We start from the raw sequence: 26,664 nt of genomic DNA on the forward strand, positions 1-26,664 counted from the left end.
TTTTTGCAAATACTTTTTTGGAGACCTGTTCTATCTACTTTTCCATTAGAGTTTTGTTTCTCTTTTTATGTCTCTATCTATAATTTCGTTTAATACAAGAGGGTTAAGAAACCTTACAAAAAGGAAAGCAATTTTTTTGTATCTTAAACAGTTTAAAACTGACTTTTGTTTCTTGCAAGAATGTCATTCCACCAAAGATGATTGTAACTTTTGGAGATCTCAGTGGGGGTTAGATTTATGGAAGGCTCATGGAACAAGTAATTCAGCTGGTGTTTGTATCCTTAAAAATAAGTTTAATGGGAAGATTGTATGCTCTGATTGTGACCCAAATGGCCGTTATATTTGCCTTGTAATAGAAATTTCAAATTTAATGTGTATTATTGTTAATATTTATGGATACAATCAACAAAAAGAAAACAAAAAACTTATTGTTCATGTTTTGAAGTTACTAACTAAATACCCAAATTCTTTTTTAATTTTTGGAGGGGACTTTAATGTGTCTTTGGATAACATCTTAGATAGATGGCCTCCAAAGTCACCTGATAATTAAATCTTTATTTAAAGACGTTTATGGAACGATTTTCTTTAGTTGACAGCTGGAGAGAGACACATCCTTCTCAAAAATGTTTTACTTGGTGCAATAATTCTCTTTCAAAGCAGTCTCGGATAGATTTATGGCTTATCTCTAGAGATTTAACTAATTCTCAGTCTGACATTATTCCATCACCACTTTCTGATCACAAATGCATCTCTATATTTATTCATTTTTCAGATACTCTTTATCAGCATAGAACTACTTCCTATTGGAAACTAAATATTTCATTGCTTAATTATAAAGAAGTAAAGGAAAAAATAGACTTTATAATTTGCAGTTATTGGAAAAAGGCTAATAAAGAAAATAATTTTGGTAGTAATTGGGAGTTAGCAAAATATGAAATTGGTACATTTTTACGAACATTTAGCAGTAAATTGGCGAAAAAGAATGATGAGAGTATTATAATATATAAAATTTCAGGTCTTTTATCCAAGTCTATGTTGTCTGATACTGAAAAAGTTGAACTTGCCCATTATCAACATATATTAGATGAGTTTTACAAACAAAAAGCTGAGGGAGCATTTGTTAGATCGCGGAAAAGATGGATGGAAGAAGGTGAGCAAAATTCTTCTTATTTTTTTAGATTAGAAAAGCAACAAATAAAAAAAAATCTGATTGGAAAGCTTATGATTGATGATAGTCTCTGTGAGGACCAGAAAATCATTGCCAATTTGTGTACCAAATTTTATAATGATTTATATACATCTAAATTTAATAAACAACATGCTTTTGATTTTTTTGAATCTTTATCTTGTATAAATAAATTGAGTAATGCTGATCAAAATTTTTGTGAGGCTACCATTACTTTAAAAGAAGTTGAAGAAGCAATTAAATTATTAAAAGTAAATAAATCTCCTGGCACAGACGGTCTCACATCAGAGTTCTATCATATGTTCAGTAAAAATATAGCTCCCTTCTTGCTCAGAGTTTATATGAACAGTATAAATAAATCTTTTCTTCCTCCTACTTTATGCCAAGGTTTGATTACCTTAATTCCCAAGCCAAATAAAAATACTACTTTATTAGATAATTGGCGTCCAATAACGTTGTTAAACAATGATTATAAAATAATTGCTTTAATATTAGCCAAAAGATTAAAAGGGATATTACATTCTATCATTGATGAAACACAATCTGGCTTTATGCAGGATAGACATATATCTAATAATATAAGATTAATATTAGACATTTTGGATTATTCTGATATAATTAATGATGATGGTTACATCTTTTTTTTGGACTATTATAAAGCCTTTGATACTTTAGAGCATGGTTTTTTATTTCAAGCCCTTAAAGAAATCGGTTTTGGTGCTAATTTATGTAAAATGGTTAAAATGTTATATAAAAATGCAAATAGCTCAATCAAGTTAAGCAGTGGTACTTCTCCAAGGTTTTTTTTTTAAACTGTGGAGTTAGGCAGGGATGCCCTGTGTCTCCTTATTTGTTTTTAATTGCAGTGCAATTTCTTAATTTGTATGTTAAAAGGAGTAACATAAAAGGTATTACAATTGGAAATGTAGAATTAATTATCAGTCAACTAGCTGATGACACAGCATTGTTTTTAAAGGACTCCTCTCAAGTCTCGGTAGCTTTATATATTCTCCAAGCATTTACCAAAGCTTCTGGTCTAAATCTTAATGTAGATAAATGCGAATTATTGCCCATTAAAAATTGTTGTGTTCCCTCAATCTGTGGCGTAACTGTTAAAAACACAGTAACATACCTTGGCATAAATATAACGAAGAATAAAAACAGATGTGCTACAAATTTTAATCCAGTCATTGCAAAGACAAAGAAAAAATTTAATGGCTGGCTTCAAAGAGATTTATCTCTTAAAGGAAGAATTTTGCTCACTAAAGCTGAGGGGCTATCGCATCTCTCTTATGCAGCCCAATCTCTCTATGTAGATAAGCCATCGTGTAAACTGATTGATAGAACTTTAACAGACTTTGTCTGGAAAAACAAATGCCATTATATGAAAAAGTCTGTTATACTAAATTCCTATAAAAAAGGTGGCCTAAATTTTATTGATTTCAATTCTTTAAATTATGCCTTTAAAATAAATTGGCTTAATAAGTATTTTAAAAATCAACATTCAATCTGGTATATTTTTCCACAGCAAGCATTTTCATTCGTTGGAGGTATTACATTTCTATTGATGTGCAATTATAACATATCAAAAATACCTGTTAAGCTTTCAAATTTCCATCAACAGGTACTTTTGGCCTGGGTGTTAATTTATAAACACAATTTTACCCCCCATACATTTTTTATTTGGAATAATCAAAATATTTTATATAAAAATAGATCTTTGTTTTTTAATCAGTGGTTTAATAATGGTTTGCTTTTAGTAAGTCAGTTATTTAACAGCAGAGGTTTATTAATGACTTATATAGAATTTATTTCAGAATATAACATACCAGTTAGTCCAAAGGAATTCGCCATTGTTATGGGAGCAATAACATCAGGAATCTGTATGCTCTTCAAAAATAGCAATCACTCCGAAATTAAAAAAGCTTCTTCTCCTTATCCAATAGATACCACTATAGGTAAAATATGTTTTTCTACTAAAAAAGATAGAAATTATAAAATTAGATCTCTTTTTATTGAAAATGTTACTACTTTGTCGCCTGTAATTTCTTACTGGAATAGTTTATTTAGAAATTTGAATTGGAAAAAAATATGGTCTCTACAACAGTAATACTTCCTCACTAATAAAGTAAAAGAAGTTTCGTTCAAATTAATTAATAAATTTTATCCTGTTAAACATTTTATGGAGAAGTATAAGGCTAACATTGATACTAAATGTTCATTTTGTGAATTTCATTCTGAAACTGTTTTTCATTTATTCTGGACTTGTCATTATACGGTACAACCTTGGAAACATATTGGTTCATTTATTAATGAGAATATCCAGCAAAATGTATCCATTAATTTCAAATGAATTATGTTTGGGCATTATGAGTCTGATTCTACTAAAAGCAATGCTTGTTTTGTTATAAATTTTATTTTTTTTCTTTGTAAATTTTACATTCACAAATGTAAATTTGCCAACAACAAACCGCATTTTATTGTTTTTTTGAAAGAATTTAAAAATTACCTAAATACCATTTCATTGTCAGAAAATAAGAAAGCAAGAAGAACTACTTCATTCTGCAATGACTTTAATTTGTATACTGTAATTGATATTTAAATGTCTTACCCTCAACTTCTTATGGTTTTGTCTTTGTTTTTTTGTTGTTTTTTCCTCCTTTCCTACTTTTCTCTTATAATCTGTAGTACTTGATTTCAGTTGACATAATGTATATTCATGATACTTTGTATATTGTGTACAATCATTATTTGAATGTCAACTGTGTTTTTGTATTGCATTAATAAAAAAAAAAATAAAAAAAATAAAAAAATAATAATAAGCAGAGAAAAGAGTGAAAAAAGAGTTGATTTTGCAGTTGAATAACATAACTTTCCTGGTCGGGAACTGACGGGGATTTTATGAGAACTAAGCCACACCGGTTTTGGTGAGTTTGAGTTGTTTCTCGCACTTTGCCGTGTTGTACTTTTTTTTTTCGTTCTTCCTTTTTCTCTGGCGGAGAGCTAACGTTAAAACTCAGAGACTGTGAAACATTCATTTGTGTAATTTGAGGATTCAAAAAGAGATTTATTGTGTTTATGACCTGTTACACAGGTCAGGTTTTCTGCTTAGTTTGAAGCTTGGTCGGAGCGAGGATTGGTCTGCAGTGTGCGGGTGTGCGCATGCACAGACGGGATTCAAGATGGCGAGCCAGACCCAGACGTCCAACTTTTCTCCATCGCATCAGGAGATTGAGGTCTCTGCAGAGTAAAAGAGGGCGTTTCTGAATTTGTGGGTGTTTTCAAACTGCTGGGAGTTTCTCAATCATACAAACACAATAGGTGCGTTCGACTTCATGCAGCACTTAGCAGACCGATCGGCGGCTGACTTGAAGCAGTGCATGCCGGTTAGAAATTTAGTCCGACTTGAACCGGCGCCGACCACACGTCACTGTCACGTGTGGCATCAAAGTACCGCGATAGCGTTTCGAGAGCAGCCGGTTGACTCAGCCGGCGCAATTTCTCCAGAGCGACTGCGGGAGAGCTGATGACGACACAGCTGTTTCACGATTGGCCAAATTCACCACATGACAACAACGACGTGTATTTCGGGTTTATTCTGACAACTTCAGTCCCACTAATGGTCATATACGGACTTTCAAAAAAATAAAAATAAATTAACTTTTCATGTCATCTTCATCTCGTAAATCATGTTTATTAAAAGATTACAATTATTTTTACTGCAATCACTTTTTTGTTAATTTGTTTATATAGGTTTTGTGCATAGGTTTATTTTGGACCTTTTTCATACAGACCCTTTACAGTATTAAGCTGCATAACCTATTTAGATAATCATTTTTTATGGAATAACTCAAATGTCAATCTTACAGACTTTTAATATAATGTGGTCATCATGGATTCTGATCGATACTAGTTGCTGGGTTCATCCATCTTCACTTGCATGTGATTACTGCCAACAACTCTGGCTGGATGTCAACTTAATACAACATTCAGATCACTTTTATAAGCTGGTATAAATCATAATAGAAAGGCAAATAAATTGGGCTTATCCGTAGGCCTGTTCATGGTGTTTTGTCTTACTAAAATGTGCTTACCTAACTGGAGAAATAGTACAATAAGTAAACAAATATGTAACATCCTAATTCTTTTATCTGTAATGAAAACCACATTTAGTACATACAATTATTATCTTCATAGATTATTTTTATTAAGTTGCAGTAGCAAAAACACACATAATGAATCATACTGCACAAGTCAAATTTTCAATATGTTCTGTTTATTTACTTAAAACTTGTTTCTGTCGTGATGACACCCTTTCAAAATATTAAAGGTTTATTAAAACAATACTTATCACATTGAACCTTTACTTACTTTCGTTGCTCATTGTGCTCAATTTCATACAACAATAACGGCATTTCTATAGCTTCCAGTTCGTCTGCAATAAAGCAAGCAAACGCCACGTGATCTGCCATGACTGAGGTAGATGCAGCAAACTACGAGCCCCGAAGTGTCCGACTTGACGTTTCCGGTTTCAACTCCGCCCCTGACTGCAAGCGGCTACTCTCGTTGACCACCGTCTGTAGCCGTGCTTCAAGTCGAACGCACCTGTTGATCCCCCTTACCTAACCCCACCCCTAAACCTACCATCACTATGACGTCAGCCAATCAGGACACATGGTCTAAAAACGCCCCGATCTGGTAACTCCCATTACTTTGCTGCAGAGACCTATACTTGCATCAGTGAGGAAATCTCCTGCGTATGGTGACTCACTGCCAGAGTGGTAGGAGTATCAGGAATTGGTTTTGAACTGAACTGGAAACTGATTGAACCATTATTTTTTAAATGAACTGGAAACTGATTGAACCATTATTTTTGAACTGAATCGAACTGAAGCTCTTCGTTGAACTGAATAATTGAACTCGCATTTGGACTTGAACTTGGGTTTAAGGTGTTATACTTTTATTTTCATATTGAGTTCATATGTTTGAATGTGATTTGAAATGCTTGTGGTCCACTTTGATTTGGTTGTGTAAATTGAAGGTGTTTTCTTACCTGTAAAAGAAAGGGAAAAAGAGTTAACTCAGGAAGAAAAATAGGAATTCTAAAATAGGTGCAACCTAGATAAAGACTGGTCTAACCTAGACTAGCCTGACTAAAATAACTTAGGTGAACCAAAGAACAAAAAGGAAGTGAAATACCTTTCCATTTATTATACCTACCTCAATACTGAAAATCTGCAGGGTATTATTTTTGTTTGTTTTGCGTACTGTATATTCTATGTGTTTTGCATTCAGTAAATTGCCGGCCTTTTGTATTTAAAGCAACGGTCTCTGGTGTATTTTTTTGTTTTTGCTCCCCACTTCTTAGAACCTAGAACTGGCCCGGTGGCACAGTAAGTGGTGTGATACCGGTGTTACTTTAACTTTGTCCCGTTTCATTTATTCTATTAGAAAACAATGACACATGCAAACAAAGAGCGTTCAGTGCGACGTCGCTCTGGTAAACGTTAACAGGTTAAACCTTTTTTTCTGCAAACGTGAGACATAGATCTCATCAATAGTGGGAAGATCGCAGTCAATAATTTTTGAAGCAGCCCGAATGATATTACAAATCTGACTTCTCTGCTGTACTGTGGAGCTACCAAACCATACTGTAAGTGAGAAAGTCAACACGCTTTCAATAACAGCTCTATAAAAGTTGAGCATACAGACTTTAGATACACCAAACTTTTTAAGCTGTCTTAAGAAACAAAGATGCCTCTTAGGTTGTCGTCTCACTTTAATGTTGCAGAGATGGTAGTCCCGAGAAACTTAAAACATTGAACATTTTCAGCATTTTTCCTCCGTCGGAAATCAAACACCATTTCCTTCAGATTATGAGTACATTCAACTTCAGATTATGAATACAACTCCATTCAAACAGTGTAGAAACCTCGCTTCTACAGTCTTATTCGTCATTATTTGTTATTAAACCAATATAGTGTCATCTGCAAACTTAAAAATTTGCACTGATTTACAATGTGAAACACAATCATTAGTGTATACAGAGTACAATAATGGTGACAGGACACATCCTTGTGGGGCCCCCACACTAATTGTCTTAAGACTTGAAAATGTATTATTAATTTTAACTACTTGTGTTCTGTTCTGCAAAAAATTGTTGAATCCCCAATTGCTTTACCTTATCAAAAAGTTTAACTGGAATAATTGTATTAAATGCAGATTTATATAGGTGAGAATCCAAACAAGGCGGTTTATGCTCCAGTCGCAACTCACCCACCACCTCCTCCTCTGGAGTCAGAAGCATCTGAGGTCCCTTCGTGCCATCCACATCCCAGGAGTGTTCAATCGGGCAGCTGACGAGCTGTCTCGAGCAGCACTTCCAGGCGGTTCGGAGTTGCTCAGGTAGACCTGTTTGCATCTCCAGAAACCACCCACTGCCAGTGGTTCTACTCCCTAGCTGAGGCAACGCTTGACACGGATGCACTGGCACACAGCTGGTCCTGGGGCCTGCGCAAATATGCGTTTCCCCCAGTGAGCCTACTAGCACAGACACTGTGCAAGAGGAGGACGAGGAGCAGGTCCTCTTAGTGGCTCCATATTGGCCCAACAGGACCTGGTTTCTGGAACTCATGCTCCTCGTGACAGCCTCTCCCTGGCCAATTCCTCTGAGGAAAGATCTGCTTTCTCAGAGCCGGGGCACCCTCTGGCACCCACATCCAGATCTGTGGAAATTTCACGTGTGATCCCTGGATGGGACAAGGAGGTTCTAGGTGACCTACTCCAGAAGGTAGCGCTCACTATCGCTTCAGCATGAGCACCGTTCACTAGACGGGCCTATGTTCTGAAGTGGAACCTGTTCGCCGAATGGTGTTCCTCTCAAGATGAGCACCTCCGGAGATGTTCGATCAGAGCCGCACTTTCCTTCTTGCAGCAAGGGTTGGGGCGTAGGCAGTCCCCCTCCACCCTTAAGGTTTACGTTGCTACTATTTCCACCCACCACAATCCCGTAGAGGGGAGGTCGGTGGGGAAACATGGTCTGGTCGTTAGGTTCCTTAAAAAAAATCCTGGTTAAATCCTCCTAGGCCTCCCTCCCTAACCTCTTGGGATATGACATTGGTGCTAAGAGCCCTTCAAACTGCCCCATTTGAGCCTTTGCAGTCAGTCAAGTTGAAGTTTCTTTCTATGAAACCATACTCCTGACTGCTTTGGCCTCAATCAAGAGGGTGGGGGACCTGCAGGCATTTTCGGTCAATGAATCGTGCCTTGAGTTTGGGCCAGCTGACTCCAGTGCAACACTGAGACCCCAACCCGGCTATGTGCCCAAGGTTCCTACCACTCCCTTCAGGGATCAGGTGGTGAATCTCCAAGAGCTGCCCCTGGAGGAGGCAGACCCAGCCCTAGCTTTGCTCTGTCCTGTATGTGGGACAGACAGTGACCTCAGAACAGGATCTCAGAACAGCCCTCTGTCTGTTACCGAGGACAGCAGAAAGGGAAGGCTGTCTCCAAGCAGAGGATGGCCCACTGGATAGTGGATGCCATCACCTTGGCCTGTGAAGCACAAGGTGTGCCCTGCCCGCTCAGGCTGCGTGCTCACTCCACTAGGGGTGTCGTATCATCCTGGGCTCTGGCTCGTGGTGCCTCGCTAGCAGACATTTTTAGAGCTGCGGGCTGGGTGACTCCTGAGGGCTGAGGTTCTATAGCCTGCGTGTCGAACTGGTCCTGTGTTCTCACCTCAAATGGGTAGTGGCAGTAGTGGCACTGAGAGGCCTGTTTCAGAGGCGGCTTATGGCGTCCTTAACGCCTAAATTCTCCAGAGAGTTCCCTACAGGGCTAACCCTGTCGAGTCCTCCAGCACTCCAGCAGCCAGACGTGGCGGAGCGTCCGGCGCCAGGCCTTTCAACCAATGAATTCTTGAAATCTGGTGTGATGCTAATGCCCATATGAGTGACCCTGTTGGGATCCCATATGTTATTTCCATGGTACACTTAGTAGGACCACGTTCTGCCATCTCTAAATTATGCAGCCTGAGCCATCTCAGAGACTTCCATGTGCAATAGGGCTCTACAAGGTTACTTCCCATGTCACTTAACCCCCCTCTGGGAGGAGGTGACTCTGCAGTGTGCCTCTTCCAGGTGGAAGGGCATGCTTTCCCAGTGTTATCCAAGTCCTACTATTTGGGTTGCTCGAGGAACAGCATTAGTCAACCTTTTTTGTGGTCCTATCGTGTGCCTTATAGGAAGGTCTACACAGGGCACTGGAGGGGGCAGCTCCTGTGGCGCTTTGGTTAGGGGGGCCCATTTCGTCGATCACCGACGTGACTCGGAGTGACCGACTGAAAGGGAACGCCTCGGTTACATATGTAACCCTCGTTCCCTGAAGGAGGGAACGGAGACATTACGTCACATCACGTCGCCATAGTCGCTGTACCACAGCTAAGCTGCCGGGTCACCGGCTCGGCTCCTCAGCGAAAACATGAATTAATGCAGTGCACCTGCTGCCTCTTATACCCACGCTGCCTTTCTTAATAATAATGTTTATATGATCAATACTTTGTATTCTAAGGATCGAAAGATTACTATTATGCATTAATTTAAAATGTTTTCCCATAGGATATTCTTCATTACCCCTTCTAATGGCATATTTGTGTTTAGCCAATCGGTCCAGTAAACGTCTTTTTGTTCTTCCAACATAAAACACCTTACATTGAGGACATTCTAGTCTGTAAATAACATGGGTAGTTTGACAATTAATAAAATGTTGTAAGAAAAAGTGATGTTGAAGATTATTGCAGAATAGCAGTGATAAAGTTCATGTTGTACCTTGGGTTCAACGGAGTTGGAATGAACCCAGAACATCATAAGTTCAAACCTTTTATACATGTTCAGTTTACTACCCTTCATGTAAATGAAGTTGCTCCTGTTGTAACAGCTGTAGTCTGTATGTTAATTAAGTTCTGACACCCCTTTGTCTGAGGTGGTTCTCAGTGTCCCACACCTGCTCCCATTCTACAATTGGTCACGAAGTGCTCAGGATGTGATCATCCCAAATGGTCTACAAACAACATTCTGTAACTGTTGACTTTCTTCTTCTCTAAAATAATTAAGCTATTTTGGGAAATGAGTATGATCAAACAACTTGTGGAGTGGAAGCTGGGTCGAGGCAGACTATAGATTCTTACAATGTCTAATAGAGTAAACCTTATTCGTATTTTCATCTAAGAATGTTTTACCTTGTACCACATTATTACAATGGTTACAGTGATAACATTTAAAACAACCCTTAGGTTTATTGCCTAAACAAGAACTTACCCGGTTAAGTGGTAAATAATTATGTACTAATTTGTCCCCTAAGGTTGTGCATTTTCTAAAACTAATCATTGGAGGATCTGAAAATATGTTTCTTGGCAATTCATCACTTTGTAGAATACCCCAATTTTTTCTAATAATTTGTTTAATTTTCTTAGCATTCGTGCTATATTTTGTTACAAAATTTACCTTATTAGAATTTTCTACTCTTATTTTTCTTTGTAACAAATTGTCCCTCGTCATATTTTTTGCCCGTATCTTATTTTTTTAAATAGTTTCAAACGTGTATCTATTTAATTACTCTATTTAAAAATTGTTTTTCTAGACTCTTTATTTTCAAAATCTTGCTCTTTATTACAAATCCTACGCAATCTTTGAAACTGCCCCAAAGGTATATTATTTATCAACTTGGGAGGGTGAAAACTTTTAGCATAGAGGATGGCATTTCTGTTTGTGAACTTTCTAAAAATTGATGCATGTAAAAATCCATCTTTATCTTTAGTAATTTCCAAGTCCAATTTTTTTTTTCTTTGTCATGTTCTAAAGATAATTTCACATTGGGATTGGTATTATTAAGATATTGATGAAATGAAATTAAATCTTCCTCTGAACCTAAAAAAATTGAATGACATCATCAATGTAATGTCCCCACCAAATAATATTATGTAAGTAAGGAATTGATCAAGAGTTCAGTACATTATCTTTTTCCCATTTTCATAAAAACAAGACAGCATAGGAAGGGCTATAACATGCCCCCATAGAACATTATGTTGCCATTGATCCTTGTCGTGTATTGATGTTGTAACCTGCTGTTGGTGAGTCTAGTTTGTCCATGTCAAGTCTGTTCAAGTCAAATCACGTCTCGGATTATGTTTGTATTTTTGATTTCACATTTGTAAATTAACTGCACTTGGGTTCATCACTACGCTCGCCTCCAGTGGACTCTTGTTACACATGGTTACCATATAGGTGGAATCACTAATGTTATTCAACTCTTGAATCTTTCTTAATACATCAGTAGTGTCTTGAATATATGCTGGTGTAGCAGAGGCTAGCGGGTAAAACCTCACTCCCCGATCTCAAGTGGCACTCTTGCGACTGACGCTAGAGGCCGTGGCCTTTAGCCTCCTTGTTAGAGCGCCCGCCTCCCACGCCTGAGATCGAGGTTCGAAACCTGCTCGGAGCGGGGCAAGTGGGACCGCGGCATTGCTGCTGTGACCCAGATGGGAGTGAGGTTTAAGGGGGTGAGAGTGTAGCAGAGGCCAGCGGGTAAGTGCTGTGTAGGTAAAACCTCACTCCCCAATCTCAAGTGGCGCTCTAGCGACTGACATTAGAGCCTGTGGCCTTTAGCCTCCTTGTTATAGTACCCGCCTCCCACGCCAGAGATCGAGGTTCGAATCCCATTGAGATGAGGAGCACCTTAACGGCAAGGCCTCATCCAGTTCTTTTTTAGCCCCCAGAAAATAAATTTGCAGAGAGTGGAGCAGAAGAGAGAGAAGAGGAGTAAGACAATACAGCAAGTATTACATTTTGTTGCCTGGGGTCTCTGGAGAAAAAAATTCTAAATTCATCTAAAATTCCAAAGTGCACAGGCTCAGAGAATGTCGAGAAATATGGCCACATCTACACAGATGTTTCACAGCTGAGAGTCACTTAAAATGTGTATAAAGCTGTGTATGCTATTGCCAATGTTATTCACAACATGATGGCCTGTCAGCCAGGTAGAGGGCCATTTGAAAATGGAGAATGTCCTGATGTGATTCAATTAAAGCCCAGGCAGGTACAGACGTTCTGTCTTTAAAAACAATAAAAAAGCAATAAAAACAAAATCATGAATTTAATGCAAAATTTCTAATAATTTATTTCATTTACGGCATATGTTCCTCTGTTTTCCTTTTACAGCTTCTGCACTACTTAAATGCAGTAAACTTCACAACACCAGTGGGTGAGCTGGTTTATTTTGAAGATAACGGTGAGCCATCTGCCTCTTATGACATTATGAACTGGCATGTAGATGAAAGCGGAGCAGTGAATTTCATCCAGGTTGGGCAATTTGATGCAGCCAAAGGGCCAGGTCAGGAGCTGAACATTAACCTTGAGAAAGTTGTTTTGGGAAGGGGATGGGCGGACCAGGTAAGAATCCAGTGACTTCTAGTGCTTTATTATAACAGTTAAACTTGAAATACAACAGTCAAAAATGAAATACATTCTGTATATATGGATAAAAATACAAAGTGCTGTAAAAGTAAACATATTTGCACTACAAACCAGCATGTTCATGATTAAAAAAATAAATTATAATAATATGATTAAAAAGAAAGGTTTGCAATATCTGTTCTGTTCAGCTAAAATAACTTAAAGAAAGTGACACCAGACGCCTTGCATATTTAAGTTACAAATTGGCACACCTGCACTACTGTTAAAAAAAGGTGGATAATGCTTCTGAACCCCCCCCCCCCCCCCACACACACACAAAAAGCAAGCAAAATAGCTACTTCCTCAGAGATCTAGATAGATAGAGACAGTAGATACACATATTCTATTATTGTATTACTTGTATTTTTTATATTTTATTCTATTATTGTATTACTGAGGAACAAATCAGTAGGCGAGAAACAATTTTATCCCTAATGCCTGTTTGTGGTTTAGATTTACTCTTTTTTTTCTGTACAGCACATGAACAGAATGTATGAGTTTGCGTGTAAATGTTTGTTATCAAGTGCATTCAAATGGTATGAGTAAGTGTGCAAGTGAACTCTATTAAATCCTCCTGCTCCCCTGATCTGGAATTTCATATGCTTCTGTGTTGACCATTCTGGCTACCGAGGGAATTTACAGCGATCATAATCACAGCTGTTTACATTCCCCCTCAAGCCAACACAGACCAGGCACTCAAGGAACTGCATGGGAATATAAGCGAGCAGGAAACCGCGTACCCAGACGCGGCGTTTATTGTTACGGGGGACTTCAACAAAGCCAACTTCAGAACAATAGCTCCAAAATACTTTCAACACATCACCATCAACACGCGTGGTGATCGTGTACTTGACCACTGCTACTCTCCATTCCGGGACGCCTACAAATCGCTCCCCCGCCCACCTTTCGGAAAATCGGATCACACTTCCGTTCTGCTCCTGCCTGCTTATAGGCAGAAACTGAAACGAGAAGCACCCGCCCTCAGGACAATTCAATGCTGGTCGGACCAATCAGACGCTATACTACAGGACTGTTTTGATCACGTGGACTGGGACATGTTCCGGGCAGCGTCTGATGACGACATAGAGGCGTACTACGATACTGTAATGTGTTTCATCAGGAAGTGTGTAGAGGATGTAGTACCAACAAAAACAATCCGCATCTACCCCAACCAAAAACCGTGGATTAACAGCAATGTTCGAGTAGCCTTGTCAGCGCGGACATCTGCCTTTAAATCCGGAAACTCTGACGATCACAAACATGCCAGTTACGATCTCAGGAAATCAATCAAAGCTGCCAAACGACAATATAAAAACAAAGTTGAAGAATAATTCAAAACCAACAACGCAAGAAGCATGTGGCAGGGTATCAATAACATCACAGATTTCAGAGGGAATAAACCAGCTACTGTGAACATTGCCGCCTCTGTACCGGACGAACTTAATCACTTTTATGCTCGTTTCGAGGCTCACAACACCGCCCACACAGAGCGCGCTCCCGCGGCTGTAGCAGAAGAGGCGAGCGCACTTTCCTTTTCTGTCGCAGATGTAACCCGATCCTTCCGACGGGTGAACATCTGCAAGGCTGCGGGTCCCGATGGCATCCCAGGCCGTGTGCTCCGAGCATGCGCATTCCAACTGGCCGGTGTTTTCACAGACATTTTTAACCTTTCCCTCTCTCTGTCTGTGGTTCCTGCATACTTCAAAAAATCCACCATTGTGCCCATACCAAAGAAAAATAAAATCACATGCTTGAATGACTGGAGGCCCATTGCTCTGACACCCATCTTCAGCAAGTGCTTTGAGAAACTCATCAGAGACTACATCTGCTCTGTGCTGCCTGACTCACTGGATCCCCTACAATTTGCATATCGCAGAAACCGTTCCACAGACGATGCTATTGCCTTCACCCTGCACACTGCTCTCTCCCACCTGGGAAATAAGAACACCTATGTGAGAATGCTGTTTGTGGACTACGGCTCAGCATTCAATACCATAGTGCCTGCCACACTGGTTGAGAAGCTCCAGACTCTGGGACTAAACGGATCTCTGTGCAGCTGGATCCTGGACTTCCTGACAGGCAGATGTCAGGTGGTCAGAATGGGCAACAACACTTCATCCCAGCTGACCCTCAACACTGGTGCTCCTCAGGGCTGCGTCCTCAGCCCACTCCTGTACTCCGTGTACACACATGACTGTACAGCAACACACAGCTCCAACGTTATCGTCAAATTTGCTGACGACACAACGGTGATAGGCCTGATCACTGACAACGATGAGACGGCCTACAGAGAGGAGGTGAGAACCCTGACTAAATGGTGTCAAGAGAACCACCTCTCACTCAACATCGACAAGACCAAGGAGCTGGTGGTGGATTTCAGGAGACAGAGCAGAGAACACACACCCATCACCATCGACATGACACCTGTGGAGTGAGTAAACAGCTTCAAATTCCTCGGTGTTCACATCACTGAGGATCTCACATGGTCCGCTCACACAGATGCAGTGTTGAAGAAGACACACCAACGCCTCTTCTTCCTGAGACGGCTGAGGAAGTTTGGAATGAGCCCCAGCATCCTCAGATCATTCTACACCTGCACTGTGGAGAGCATCCTGACAGGCTGGATCACCGCCTGGTTTGGAAACAGCACTGCTGGCAACCGCAAAGCTCTGCAAAGGGTCGTGCGAACTGCCCGTCACATTGTTGGAGGTGAGCTTCCCTCCCTCCAGGACATCTACACCAGGCGGTGTATAAAGAAAGCCCGGAGGATCATCAGTGACTCCAGCCACCCGTCCCACAGACTGCTCTCTCTGCTGCCCTCAGGAAGACGTCTCCGCAGCATCCGATCCCGCACTAGCCAACTGAGGGATAGCTTTTTTCCTCAGGCTATCAGGCTAATGAACAGTTAAAACTAATACACCCTACAGCACACTCCCACTTTACAATATACCACGCACTGCACTTTAATTCCATACAGTTCAAACTGGACTACCAGTACACTACTGCACAAATACAACAATCTTTTTGCCAGCACTGGATACCATCCAATGCACATCCATGACATTTGCACATCTGGTTATATATAATCTGCTGCATCTTCGCATATTACTGTGTGTATATAACGTAGAATGTGCACTACATACTGTGTATAATGTGTATCGTAACTGTATGTCTGTCTAATAGTACACTATGTGTACTGAGTATATGTCAAAGCCTTAAATTTCAAGAATTCAAGAATTTCACTCACGAAGGCACATGTGCTGTGGTGATGTGACAATAAAAGTGATTTGATTTGATTTGAATGCATCCATTATCTAACCTCTCAGATACAATGGTGCAGATAAAATCTTTTAATGGACAAATCCCTGCTCAGAGGGGAGAGATGTGGCATAGGAATGAGAATGAATGTGTGCATGAGTGTTTTTTTTTTTAATAGAAAAAAAAGGAATGCATTTGTGTAAGGCAAGAATTTTATTCTTTCTGCTGTTCTTCATGTGCTTGTGCTGACAGATATTGTGTTGTTAGGTTGCTGTGAGTCTGATGGAGTCCCTTCTTGTAACATGGAGTCCCTTCTTGTCTCCTCTCCACCTGTAGCTGGTGTGTGGTGAGCGCACTGGCGCCGTTGTGCTGTGGCTGCCGTCGCATCATCCAAGTGGATGCTGCACACTGGTGGTGGTTGAGGAGAGACCCCCCACCATGATTGTAAAGTGCTTTGGGTGTACAGCAATACACAATAAAGCGCTATATAAATGCATCATTCATTCAACATTCAGGTTCCCGTATCTGTGTGCAGTGCAAGCTGTCTTCCAGGCACTAGAAAGGCTGTACAAAAAGGAAAACCTGTCTGCTGTTTTGACTGCCTCCCTTGTGCAGCAGGGGAAGTCAGTAACAAGACAGGTATTAACTTTTTAACCTTACCACAGACATCAAACAAGAGGTGCAAGTACCATTATAAGATCTGTACAATGTAAAACCAACCCTAACTATGAGCCATAATGTTCTTTAGACTCTGCAGAGTGTATGAGATGTCCTGAGCGGTTCTGGTCAAACACTGAAAGAACAAGGTGCATCCCAAAGGTTGTTGAGTTTCTGTCTTTGCAAGATACCATGGGAATTGTCCTGACAGTCTTATCCGTCACTGGGGCGACACTGACCACGACTGTTCTGGCTGCCCTTTTCCATCATCGTGACACACCCCTCGTACGGGCCAATAACTCAGAGCTGAGCTTCCTGCTATTGGTTTCGCTCACCCTTTGCTTCTTGTGCGCGCTGGTTTTTATTGGCCAGCCTGCACCGTGGAACTGCATGCTACGTCACACCTTATTTGGAGTGAGCTTTGTGATCTGCATTGCCTGTGTCCTCAGTAAGACTGTGGTGGTTTTAGTGGCTTTTCGGGCCACTCTGCCTGGATCTAACTTGATGCAGTACTTTGGGCCCATCCAGCAGAGGACAGGCATCTTCTTTTGCACGCTAGTTCAGGTTGTCATATGTTTATTGTGGCTGCTGCTGGCTCCCCCTCTGCCCACAGAGAGTGCAGGTTTAGCTTCAAGTTATGGCTTGTTGCTGTGTATATTCACCCCAAAATGTTACATCATTCTGCTTAAACCTGAGAAAAATACACAAAAGAATGTGATGGCCAGATAATGTGTACAAATGAAAGGCTTTTGTGATGAGACTGCATTTTCAAAAGGGCAGTATCTATAGATATGTACAAACAAATTATATTAATCAGTTTGTGATGATATAAGCATAGACCTTGGTGCTGGGTTCCCTCTAAATGTGTGTGTGTGTGTGTGTTTTAATTATATTTATGTACTGTGTCTCAATCGTCAACATGAAATAAATACAATAAAAAAAATACATTTTGATTTCTCAAATTGTGATTTCCAAGTAATATTCCTTCTCCCTGACTTCCACAGAAAACAAGAAAACAGCAATATGATCAGTTGCTTGGACTCATCAACTATTCAGCACACATCTCAAACACAGCTCAAACAAACCTCCTTTTTAGTTAGGGTCCTATAAACCCCAAATTGTTCCATGTGCCACTTGGGTCCCATATGTCTGATAGTAGACAGTGGGAGAGAGAGACATTTACCATGTCTTCACACTAAACTGGGCCTGTAAAAGGCGGAGATGATAAAAGAAGACAAATAAATATATTAATAGCTGTTATGAGATCAGCATATATGAACCATGACAACAGTGGCTTGCATAGTGTTACGAATCCTGGCCATGCACTTCAGTTTACTTACCACCAGAGGTCACCCGCTCACCACATGGACTTTCACACTACACAGCACATTGGACTCCATTTCCCACCATCCATTGCACTCACTAATCACTCACAGCTGTTCGCACTGATCACGCCCACACCTGAGAACCATCTCGCAATCACCATCACCCAAACACACACTATTTAAGCCTGGGACTTGCTCTTGCTCGCTGCCGAGTATTGTTAGCCAGTCTACCTTACAAAGCGTTTCCCTGTTTTCATAGTCAGTTTTCCTGTGTCTTGATTCCTGCCCGTGTTCCTGGATTATTCTCTCTGCCTTGCCCTGTCTGGATACTGTACGATCGTCGACCCACGCTGCCCTTCGGATTGTTCTGTGTCTTGCCTCTGCCATACCAGTCTGTTGTTATTTGACCCTGCCTGTCTTGACCATGTTTACTAATAAAGCCTTGCGAATGGATCCGCACGTCTCACGTCTCGTCAACCCCGTAACAGAATACTCGGCCACAAGAGGATCCAGCGGCTTTTCTAGTAGACATTGGCCAGGTATGGACACTGCACGACTGCTGTTAATCCTCGAGCAGGGTTTGAGACCGCTCGAGGAATACATACAAGAGTTTTTAGAACTCGCTTATTTTTCTGATCTGCCGGACTATGCACTAATAGACTTCTTTTGTGAGGGCGTTAATCAGCCGCTCAAACGACTGTTAATCCGTGAGGGTCCCCGTGCATCACTCGCGCAGTTTATGGACTATGCTTTGCTGTGTGCGGGCTCTTCTTTTACTGTGGGTGTCACGGAGGAACGTGACACTGCACTCACTCGCGAAATGGCGGCAACAACAACATCCCTGCATGTCATTGCTACCAAGCCCGAGTCTGCTCACGTCACGCCTGTCAAGCCCGAGTCTGCTCACGTCACGCCTGTCAAGCCCGAGTCTGCTCGCGTCACGCCTGTCAAGCCAGAGTCTGCTCGCGTCACGCCTGCCAAGCCAGAGTCTGCTCACGTCGTCGCTGTCAAGCCAGAGTCTGCTCACGTCGTCGCTGTCAAGCCAGAGTCTGCTCACGTCGTCGCTGTCCAGCCAGAGTCACACCACGTCTCAGTGCTCCAGCCAGAGTCACACCACGTCTCAGTGCTCCAGCCAGAGTCACACCACGTCTCAGTGCTCCAGCCAGAGTCTCTTCACGCCTCCACCGAACTGCCAGAGGCTGTTACCACAGATTCAAGGTCAGTCCTTCGAGTTCTGATATCCAGTGTGATGGACCCACCACTGACGTCGGTGCGAGTAGCTGGCATTCCCAGGGCCTCAACCCTGGCTGTTACAGAGACTGTTCCCCTGATGTCAGTGCTTCCCGTTATGGCAGTCGCCATTTTGAGTGTGTGGGCTGCACACTGTGCTCCTGAGGTCTCTCCTGTTCACGAGTCTGCTCCAGTGCCTCCAGAGGTGGCAGCTTCCTCTGCAGAACCTCCCGAAGTGGTGGCACCTACTCCCGAATCCCGAGAATCCAGTTCTCATGTCACGGCCACGGAGGCCGTTCCTGACCTCATAGTCTGCCCTGTGACGGCCATGGAGGCCGTTCCAGAACTCACGGTCTGCCCTGTCACGGCCACGGAGGCTGTTCCTGAACTCACTGTCTGCCCCGTCACGGCCACGGAGACCGTTCCTGAACTCACTATCTGCCCCGTCACGGCCACGGAGACCGTTCCTGAACTCACTGTCTGCCCTGTCACGGCCATGGAGATCGTTCCTGAACTCACTGTCTGCCCTGTCACGGCCATGGAGACCGTTTCTGAAGTCACTGTCTGTCCCGTCACGGCCACGGAGACCGTTCCTGAACTCACTGTCTGCCCCGTCACGGCCACGGAGACCGTTCCTGAACTCACTGTCTGCCCTGTCACGGCCATGGAGACCGTTCCTGAATTCACTGTCTGTCCTGTCACGGCCAAAGAGGCCGTCTGTGAGCTCACGCCCTGTCCTGTCACGGCCAAGGAGGCCGTCTGTGAACTCACACCCTGTCCTGTCACGGCCAAGGAGGCCGTCTTTGAGCACACGCCCTGTCCTGTCACTGCTGAAGAGGCCGTCTGTGTGCTCTCGCCCTGTCCCATCACGGCTAAAGAGGCCGTCTGTGAGCTCACGCCCTGTACCGTCACGGCTAAGGAGGCCGCCTGTGAATCCTTGTCCTGCCCAGTCACGGCTATGGAGGCCGTCTGTGAGCTCACGCCCTGTCCCGTCACGGCTAAGGAGGCCGCCTGTGAATCCTTGTCCTGCCCAGTCACGGCTATGGAGGCCGTCTGCATATCCTTCTCCTGTCCTGCCACAGCCATAGAGACCGTTTACGAGCTCTCGACCTGCCCGGTCCCAGCTCCTGAGACCATGAGGACTCTCTCTGTGTTGTCTGTCTCTGTTCTCCCTGTGGTGTTTGTCTCTGCTCTCCCCAGATCCCTGATCCTGCCCTGGCTTCCTGGCCAGTCCACTCTACCGTGGAGATTCTCTATCCAGTCTACGCCACACTGGTGGGCTCCGGCTTTGTCTGTTCAGCGGTGGTGGTCAGCTGTCTGGTTCTGGGGGTCTCCTGCTTCGCCCAGGTGCACTCTGGTCCCGTCCTGCCCTGCAACAAGGACTCTCTCTGTGTTGTCTGTCCCTGCTCTCTCTGTGTTGTCTGTCCTTGTTCTCCCCAGATCCCAGTCTCTGTCATGGGTTTCTGCCCTGTCTGCCTCCCTGTGGTGGTCCTCTGCCCTGCCATGGTGGTCTTATGCTCTGGTCTGGTGGTCATCTGCTCCGCCGTGGCGGTCCTCTGCTCCGCCCTGGTGGGCTCTGGTCTCGCCTGCTCCGTCCTGGTGGGCTCTGGTCTCGCCTGCTCCGCCCTGGTGGGCTCCCGTTCCGCCTGCTCCGCCCTGGTGGGCTCCCGTACCATCTGGCTCCGCCCTGGTTTCCTGCCCTGCCGGCTCTGCCTCGATCCCCGGCCTCTGCACCTCCGCAGGGATCTGGCCCTCCATCCCTCCCCCTGTTCCGCCTCCGCTCCACCGCCCTCCTTGATTTGTATCGGAGCGTCTAGAAGCCGCTCCTTGGGGGGGGGGCTATGTTACGAATCCTGGCCATGCACTTCAGTTTACTCACCACCAGAGGTCACCCGCTCACCACATGGACTTTCACACTACACAGCACATTGGACTCCATTTCCCACCATCCATTGCACTCACTAATCACTAACAGCTGTTTGCACTGATCACGCCCACACCTGAGAACCATCTCGCAATCACCATCACCCAAACACACACTATTTAAGCCTGGGACTTGCTCTTGCTCGCTGCCGAGTATTGGTAGCCAGTCTACCTTACAAAGCATTTCCCTGTTTTCATAGTCAGTTTTCCTGTGTCTTGATTCCTGCCCGTGTTCCTGGATTATTCTCTCTGCCTTGCCCTGTCTGGATACTGTACGGTGATCGTCGACCCACGCTGCCCTTCGGATTGTTCTGTGTCTTGCCTCTGCCATACCAGTCTGCTGTTATTTGACCCTGCCTGTCTTGACCATGTTTACTAATAAAGCCTTGCGAATGGATCCGCACGTCTCACGTCTCGTCAACCCCGTAACACATAGACCTCCGCAGTGCAAGGGGAGAAATCACATTTCGAGGGCCACTTGAAAGGGCCTTCAGAATGAATGATTTCAAAGGGTACAACTGATGGACACTTCACACCCATACATTTTTGTACATGTTTAATCTGTGATGATGGTCCCAGCAAAATGGCACAGAAGTGCATTCCAAGGAACAGTTTTTTAGTCTACTAAGTCCTTCATTCCATCAAAGCTCTCACACTGGAGGGTAAAACCTTCACAATAGAACGCAACGACTCTGTACACTCAGCTTACACATGCATCTTACTTTTTTTGCATTCTTTAGTCTGTCCACAAGGTTGCAACCTTGCCCTGGTCCGTTGTTTCACAGTTAAGAAAGAAATGGACAAGACTGAACAACAATAAACTACTGCAACAACAACAAATGCCCATGTTGACAAGCACTTGTATGAGGGTATAAAGAGATGGATCTCTAGTTTAGAGAAGTACAAAAACATTTTGGCACTCATAACATTGAGAGTGAAATAATCGATGAAGGCCTATGTTCGTGCATGCTATCAAATAAAGTATACTTTTGAAAGGCTATGCGTTCAACTGTGCGTGTGCACTATCAAAGTTTGGACTTTAAGGCTTTGACATTCTCATGGCTTTCTCACAAGTTTTTTTTTTTTTTCGTTCTTTACTTGGGGGGTAAAAAATTAGAAATTCTTTGCAGTGGTATACTGTTATCTGACACCCCAACACAATGTAAGTGTGCTGTGCACTTTCCTCTCAATAACAAAATAAAAATGTTAGCAGTGAGAAAACAGTGATTAAGAAAGCATCTGATCAAGTGGATACATGTTTGAACATACTCTGCAGTTCGGCATTCCAGTAAAGTCTTGTTACAGTCAGTGTTGGGCTAGTTACTCAAAGAATGTAATATATTACTCATTACTAGTTACTTCTTTCAAAAGTATCATTGTTACTTTACTTATTACTTTCTGGCACCAGTAATTAGTTACATTACTTTTTCTTCACTTTTTACTTCAAGTTGTAACTGAGTAACATTCTAAAATAATTTTATGTGAAGATACAAACAACATATTTCTGCCTCATCATTTGACCAAAATCCACATTGGATCACAGTCAGAAGTTATTACAAACGCTCAATAGTGATTTTCAAGTAGAAGCATTGTACTAATCTCGCTAATTGTTATGTGTAGCTTGAAGCTAATTGTAATTTCTCCGTTACCCATATACGATGATATTTTATTATATATTTTATCAAATCAAGTAAGTTTGTAAGAAACTGTTTAATTTTCCAAAAAGATGTTTAATTATAGTAATATAATGTACCACGTGCTGATCAGAGGGATATGGGTGGGAAGTAAAGCCACAGCTTACACATCAGTGTTCAGATCATCTTTTTTCCTGACAAAATCAATATAATGCAATATTTCTGAATGTAAGCTTTTCCATATTCCAAGCTTGCCTGCTGCACTGGGGACATCACATGCATGTGCGAGTCATGATAATTATGAAAATAAATCTAGGAATTATTTGATTGTTGGATTTTAAATCAGCGGGGTTGAGGCATCAAAAGTAACTAAGCTGTTTTATGGATGGTAACTGTAATATTACTGAAATCTTATTAGTAATTAGTTACACAACTAGTTACTGCAAAAAGTAATATTACAGTATCTAAAAGTTACTAGTAACTAGTTACTGCCCAACACTGGCTACAGTGACAGTACTGCCTTCGATTAGAATTACAACTTGCACTCCAGTAAGTTCATTTTATTTGCATCTGCCCTCAGAGACAATTAAAACATCAAGGCAGAGCACTAGAGCGCACCTACCTATTACATATAAAGTACATTTAAGCCCAAGCAAACTTTCATGAATATTTACTTTGGCAAGCTGATTTGAACTTCTGAAATGAACTCCAAACAAATTTGGTTCAATTTTACCCTGATATTGTTTGAAATTGTTACAGGGCGAACGAGACGTGAGACGTGCAGATCCATTTGCAAGCTTTATTATGTTGTCAAAAACACAGGCAGGGTCAAAACATCAGCAAACAGGTATAACATAGGCAAGACAAAGAGTAATTCTAGGGCAAGCGTGGGTCTTTGATCAGCGAACAATATCCAGAGGGCTTGAGAAGAGGGTTAGTCCAGTAACATGAGCAGTAGTCCAAACAGATTCCGAATGGCGAGACAAGGGTTAATTCAAGGTACACGCAGGCAGGAATCAAGAAACAGGGAACAAGGCAACACAAAATGACTAACTAGAACTGGAAACTAGACTCAGTAAATCAGCTATCACTAGGTGAGTGATAAATGCAGAACAATACTAGAGACTAAACAGAAACACAGAACGGCTCGGTAAGGCAGCTAACACTAGGAGAGCGCCAAACACTAGAACAATACTCAGCGATCTGAAAGAGGAAGTCCAAGGCTTATAAAGCATGTCTGAATGGATTAAACTGTGGCTGTATCCGAAATCGCCCCCTATACCCTCAAATAGTGCACTATGCCATTTTAAGTGGTGTTCGAAACCTTAGTGGATGTTCTCGAGTGCACTCATTCAATCCCACAATGCACCGCAAAAACGAGTGTACAACCGATATACACTCAACGGCTAGAGAATCCCCAGAATGCACTGCGAGAGTCGCACGCCGAGTCAATTCCCACGTCTCACCAGAAGATGGCGCCCGCAGCTGAATCATCCATTCATTGATTTTAGAAGCGCTCGTCCACGGCGTAATACAGTGGAATACAACAAAGGAACAAAATTAATTGTAAATTGACTATTAGGGTTTATACATAATTTCCGTGACTGAGTTCTAGATAAATCCTTCAATCTTACTATTGGAGCTGTCCGTTTCAAATGATTATTTAACAGGAAGCAAACTATGCAAAAGCGGCAGTTCTTCCGGTGCATTCAGTGTCCGAATTCACTCACTCGTTTTCATTCACTCCTTCAAGTGAACTATATGAGTGGACTAATGTAGGGAATAGTGAATGAGGGTATAGGGGGCGATTTCGGATACAGCCTGTGTATGTGTAATCGGTGCCTTCAGCTGTGTGTGTGCAATCAGTGCTATGGATCATGGGAACTGTAGTCCGGCGTGATGTAAAAGTCTGTGTGGTGTGAGAGTCAATGTAAAGAGAAGACGACATCTGGTGGTAAGTAGACGGAAGGCTACGGACTGGATTCGTGACAGAAATTACATCACACCAGTTAATTATTTGATTTTGCTAGAAGTATATTGGGCATTTAGTAGTAGTGAGGATCTATCAGTGATTTGCAGGTTAAGTGTGCCAGTAGGTAGTTGGGAGCATGGGACTTTCTCTTTGATTGGATCTGTTGGCCATTAATTGAACCAGTTCCCTTAAAAAAATGCTGATTCATTCAAGAATGGTGTTCAAATTATTTGAACTTTGAATACAACCTTACAAGGCTCAAATGATGAGCAAGGCAATGTCGGGTAATGCTTCACTTTATTGTGATCAGTACTTATGTTGAGTACTTATATATTAGTTTCTTATACTAAGCATATACAAAGTGACAGGAACAACCACAAATAAACAAAACATTTTGAAGAGAAGCAAAATCTTGTTCTTCATCCCTCACACTGAAGTACACACATTCAATTGACATTAGAGTGAGTAAATAAATAAATTCTTTCACCTAATTTTGGAGTCATCATTTCAGACTCCAATGAGAGTCCATGAAGTGAACAGCAAAGCTTTTCACATGATAGATAGCAAAGACTGGCCAGCTCACATATGCTCAGCATTTACAGCCATATAGAGACTGTAAACAGCAATGCTGTAAAAACAATATATTAACAATCCAGTAGCGTAATGATTTGCACATCAGTAATTTCCCTTTTTTCAAAAGATGAGAGTGATAAAGTAAAAATGATGCAAAGTGGATGCAGGGATCATTTTGACTGAAGTAGAAATGAGTTATTACCAGCCATTAGCGGCACAAGGCTGAGCTTCAGAGCCCTTAGGCTATTTACAGTCATTTTCCAGCACATCAGAGATGTGGAAATGGATTCTGTTCTCTTGAACATGCCAGAGGCAGGATCACACAGGACATCTCTGTGATGTTGTGTTTATCAGCTTGAGGGAGAATAAGGACAGAATTATGAATGTACAGGTTCTTAAGTTGACAGAAAATCAGGTCAACATAATTTTCATGTTTAAACTTGAAGTCTAACATAATTTTTAAACTCCTTGTAAGTAGTGGAATTTCATGTAAAATTCAAAGATGGAAGTTATGTTTAATCTGACCCTTTGCATGTCCGTGTAAAGTGCAAAATTATTGGCACATTATTATACAAAGTATGATGTAAGGCATAGGTCTACGACTGTGCTATCAAATGAGGTCTGTCAACATAACTGTGGTTTCATTATTTCATAAAGAATGGACATAAATGAAAGAGTTTGTTATGTCTTGTGCATAGATTTCAATCAAACTGTCTAAGGGCAAATTGAACATTTCAGTGTCTCATTTATGTGAAATGGTGGAAAGGGATTTATTCACACAGTCCGCCCTCCTTAAGATGAGCATTTTCTGAATATACACTCTGTGTTTTGGAAAATGTGCTAAAATGAACTCAACATTTCAGACCCCAATAAGTATGGTGCAAGTGTCATTACATCTTAATGTCTTATCAAAGAGTTTTAATAAAACACTAGTGCCCTCTAGTGGCAGAACAACATACGGTAACACTTTATTTTAGGGTCTCTTAACTAGTTGCTTATTAGTATGCATATTACTAGAATATTAGCCATTTATTAGAAGTAATTAAGCACATATTAATTCCTTATTCTACATGACCTTATTCTGCATCCCTAATCCTACCCAATTCATAAACTTAACAACTACCTTAATACCTATTAATAAGCAGCAAATTATGAATTTGTTGAGGGAAAATTCGTTGTTGATAGTGAATAAGTGTTCCCTATTCTAAAGAGTTACCCAACATACTTGCATGGATCTCTAACAATAATAAAATAATTTACTTGAATTTATTATCACAGGCTTCACAAAGAGATTCAGCACATGTAGTTACATCATTATTATTATTATTATTATTATGTTCATCCACAAAAGTAAACACATAAATGTAAACGATCATTAAAAGACATGATTTAGAATAATAAA

General features: G+C 41.7%; 1 pseudogene across 1 annotated transcript in view; it reads left to right on the forward strand.

The window, feature by feature from the left end:
• The window catches only part of LOC306842986 (extracellular calcium-sensing receptor-like), a 43,193-nt pseudogene extending 25,859 nt beyond the window's left edge, over window positions 1–17,334 (forward strand). Inside the window, exon 9 of the transcript in view lies at window positions 17,228–17,334. The product of the transcript in view is annotated as an extracellular calcium-sensing receptor-like (transcript). The remainder of the gene's footprint in view (window positions 1–17,227) is intronic.
• Window positions 17,335–26,664: the final 9,330 nt, after the last annotated feature.

This window comes from Barbus barbus, assembly GCF_936440315.1.
Source record: "Barbus barbus genome assembly, chromosome: 23".
NCBI classification, from domain to species: Eukaryota; Metazoa; Chordata; class Actinopteri; order Cypriniformes; family Cyprinidae; genus Barbus; species Barbus barbus.